The sequence below is a fragment of the Physeter macrocephalus genome, chromosome 15, assembly GCF_002837175.3.
Source record: "Physeter macrocephalus isolate SW-GA chromosome 15, ASM283717v5, whole genome shotgun sequence".
Lineage (NCBI taxonomy): Eukaryota > Metazoa > Chordata > Mammalia > Artiodactyla > Physeteridae > Physeter > Physeter macrocephalus.
Window position 1 is genome coordinate 55,678,617 of NC_041228.1, and position 4,791 is coordinate 55,683,407.

The window sequence follows — 4,791 nt, forward strand, 5'->3', positions numbered from 1 at the left end:
ATAATACCCTCTAGGTCCATCCATGTTGTTGAAAAGGCAATATTTCATTCTTTTTTATGGCTGAGTAATATTCCATTGTGTGTGTGTATATATATGTGAGGTAATAGCTCACTATGGTTTTGATTTGCATTTCCCTGATGATTAGTGATACTGAACATCTTTTTATGTGTTTATTGGCCATCTGCATGTCTTCTTTGGAAAACTGTCTATTCAGGTCTGCTCATTTTTTAATCAAGTTGTTTTTTTTTTAATTATTGAGTTGTATGGCCTATTTATATATATTGTCTATTAATGCCTTTCAGTCATGTCATTTGCAAATATTTTCTCCCATTCAGTAGGTAGTCTTCTCATTTTGTCAATGGTTTCCTTTGCTGTGAAAAAGCTTTTAATGAGATATCACCTCACTCCTGTCAGAATGGCTATCATCAGAAAGTCTACAAATAACAAATGTTGACAAGGATGTGGAGAAAAGGGAACACTTGTACACTACCAATGGGAATGTAAATTGGTGCAGCTACTATTGAAAACAGTAAGGTGGTTCCACAAAAAAGTAAAAACAGAGCTACCATATGATCCAGCAATTCCACTGCTGCACATACATCTGAAGAAAATGAAAACAGTAACTTGAAAAGATTCATGCACCCCAGTGTTCATAGCAGCATTCTTTATTACAATAGCCAAGATATGGAAGCAACATAAGTGTCCATCAACTGATGAATGGATAAAGATGTGATACACACACACACACACACAAACACACACACACAAACACACAATGGAATCTTAGCCAAAAAAATGAATGAAATTCTGCCATTTGTAAAATCATGGATGGACCTAGAGAGTATTATGCTTAGTGAAATAAGTCAGACAGAAAAAGACAAATTCTCTATGTTATCAATTATATACATAACCTAAAAAATAAAACAAACGAATGTATATAACAAAACAGACTCACATATGTATGGACAGAGAACAAAGTGGGGAGAGGAAAGGGGGGAGGGGCAAGATAGTGGTATGGGAATAAGAGATACAAACTACTGGGACTTCCCTGGTGGCACAGTGGTTAAGAATCTGCCTGCCAATGCAGGGAACACGGGTTCGATCCCTGGTCCAGGAAGATTTCACATGCCATGGAGCAACAAGCCCGTGTGTCACAACTACTGAGCCTGCACTCTAGAGCCCGTGAGCCACAACTACTGAGCCTGTGTGCCACAACTAATGAAGCCCGCACACCTAGAACCCGTGCTCCACAACAAGAGAAGCCACTGCAATGAGAAGCCCGCGCACTGCAACGAAGAGTAGCCCCCGTTCACCGCAACCAGAGAAAGCCTGTGGACAACAATAAAGACCCAACGCAGCCAAAAATATATAAATAAAATAAATTTATTTTTTAAAAAAGAGATACAAACTACTGTGTATAAAATAGATAAGCAACAGGGATATAATATATAGCACAGGGAAATATACTCATTGTTTTATAATAACTTTAAAAGGAGTATAATCTACACAAAATATTGAATCAGTATGCTGTACACCTGAAACTAATATAATATCATCAATCAACTATACTTCAATTCAAAAAAATTATTGAGATTTGTTTTGAGGCCTAACATGTGATCTATCCTGGAGCTTGTTCCATGTACACTTGATAGTATTCTGAGGTTTCTGAATGGTATGTTCTATATATATATATATATATATATATATATATATATATATAAAGTCCATCTGGTCTAATGTGTTGTTTAGGGCGAATGTTTCCTGATGGATCTTCTGTCTGGATGATCTATCCACTGATGTAAGTGGGGTATTAACGTCCCCTACTATTATTGTATTACTGACAATTTCTCCCTTTACATCTGTTCACTTTATATATTTATTCCCTTTATATATTTAGGTGCTCCCATGCTGGGTGCATAAATATTTACAAATGTTATATCCTCTTCTTGGCTCAAGCCCTTTATCATTATGTACTGCCCTTGTTTTTTGTTACAGTCTTTGTTTTCAAGTCTATTTTGTCTGATATGAATACTGCTATCCCAGCTTTCGTTTCATTTCCATTTGCATGGAATATCTTTTTCCATCCCTTCACTTTCAGTCTTTGTGTGCCTCTAGATCTGAAATGAGTCTATTGTAGGTAGCATATCCACTCAGCCACCCTATATCTTTTGACTGGAGCATTTAGTCCATTTACATTTAAACTGATTATTGATAGGTATGTACTTATTACCATTTTGTTTATTATTTTCTGGCTGTTTTTGCAGTTCTTATCTGTTCCATTCTTTTCCTGATCTTTTCCCTTGTGACTGGATAATTTTCTTTAATGTTATGTTCAGGCTCCTTTCTATTTTGCATGTGTGTACCTATTGCAGATTTTGGTTTGCAGTTACCTTGAGGTTCATATATATATCAACCTATATGCAGTAGTTTATTTTAAGCTGATAGTTGCTTACGTTCAAATGCATTCTAAAAGCACTACATTTTTACTCCCCTTTCCCACATTTTTTATGTCATATTTTATATCTTTTTATTTTGTATCTCTTATGTACTTGTTGTATAGTTGATTTTATGACTTTTGTCTATTAACTTTCATACTAGATTTTTAAGTGGTTAAACCACTGCCTTCAGTATATATTTGCCTTTACCAGTGAGATTTTTTTTCTTTCATATATTTTCTTTTTCCTAGTTATGGCCTTTTCTTTCCTGCTTAAAGAATACCCTTTAAATTTTCTCATAAGGCCATTTTAGTGGTGATGAACTCCTTTAGTTTTTGCTTGTCTGTGAAATTCTTTATCTCTCCTTCAATTCTGAATGATAACTTTGGCAGGTAGAATAATCTTGGCTGTTAAGATTTTCCTTTTTCCTTTAAATACATTGTGCCACTCCCTTCTAGCCTGCAAGGTTTCTGCTGAAAAATTAACTGATAGCCTTATGGGGGTTCCCTTGTATGTGACTAGTTGGATGCCTCTTGCTGCTTTAAAAATTTTCTCTTTATCTTTAACTTGTGCCATTTTAATGATGATAAGTCTTGGTGTGAATCTCTTTGGGTTTATCTTATTTGGTACTTTCTGTGCTTCCTCAACCTGGATATCTGTTTCCTTCCCCAGGTTAGGGAAGTTGTCAGCTATTATTTTATCAAATAAGTTTTCTGCCCCTTTTTCTCTCTTCTCCTTTTGTATAATGCAAATGTTAGTACACTTGATGTTGTCTCTGAGGTCCCTTAAACTATTCTCATTTTTAAAAGTTCTTTTTTGTTTTTGCCATTCTCATTGGGTGCTTTTCACTTTTCTATCTTCTAGATCACTGATCTATTCTTTATTATCTAATATGCTGTTGATTCCCCATGGTGTATTTTTTGTTTCAATTATTGTATTTTTCAGCTGATTGGTTCTTTCTTTTATTTTCTAAATCTTTGTTGAAGGTCTCACTGTGTTTCTGCATTTTCCTCCAAAGTTCAAGGAGCATGTTTATAACTATTACTTTGAACTCTTTATCAGGTAAATTATTTATCTCCATTTCATTAGGATTTCTTTCTGGGGTTTTATCTTGTTCTTCCATTTGGAACATATTTTCTGTCTCCTCATTTTGTTTCTCTGTTTGTTTCTATGAATTAAGCAAAACAGCTACCTCTCCCAGTCTTGGAGCTGTGGCTCTGTGTAGGAGAGTCCCCTATGTAGACTGCATGTGTTGGGTGGCTTTGGCAGGCTGGCTGGAGGTGGAGTGGGTGCCAGCTGAGGGTGGGGTCCAGGGGTTGCCTTGGCAGGACAGCCAGAGCTGGAGTAGGTGCAGATTAGGGGGGGTCCCAGAGTGTACCACATCAGGGCCACCTTGGCAGGATGGCTGGAGTGGGCACACACTAGGGGGAGGCCTCAGAGCACACGATGCCAGAGTCACCTTTGGGGGACAGCTGGAGCTGGTTTGGGCCAGGGACCTGAGGCACACTGGGATGGCCCTGGCAGGCCTGCTAGAGCACCTGAACCATGTTCCTGCTTATACTATTAAGGTGGAGGGGGAAAACAAAAAAATGGCGCTCTCCAGTGCCTCTGGGCCCCAAGAGAATTCCAGCAGGTCCCCTCCTATATGGCAGATGCTCTAGGGTTAGTAAATAGATTTCCTTCATGTATAGTCTAGGTGCCCTTTAAACCACTCTTCTTTCCCCATACCCCAGGACAGGCAAGTCTGCACGCAGACCCCTCAGTGATATACCTCCCTACTGGAGGTCACCGCAACAGGGGTGGGATTCCTGCTGATACTATGTCTCCATCTCTCCTACCTGTCTGTATGTGGTCATTCTATTATTTGTCACGCAGAAGCTGTTCAATCAGCCCTTAGTTCTTCTTCAGGAGTAACTGCTCTGATAAGTAGGTGTAGATTCAATGTGTTGTGGGAGGAGGTGAATTCCAGGTCTTCCTACACTGCCACCTTGAACTGGAACCTATTCCCTTCCCTTGTGAATCTGTTCTCCACATAGTAACAGAAGTGATTTATAAAAAGTAAATTTGAAAACAGAAAAAGTACTTTGAAACTTCTGCTTCAAGAAGGAAAAGTAGATCTTCTTCCCCCTATTTCTCCCATTAAGTACAACTGAAAACCCTGGAAACTGTATATAAAACAAACATGATTTTCTCAGGGTATATGCCCAGTAGTGGGATTGCTGGGTCATATGGTAGTTCTATTTGTAGTTTTTTAAGGAACCTCCATACTGATCTCCATAGTGGCTGTATCAATTTACATTCCCACCACCAGTGCAAGAGTGTTCCCTTTTCTCCACACCCTCTCCAGCATTTATTG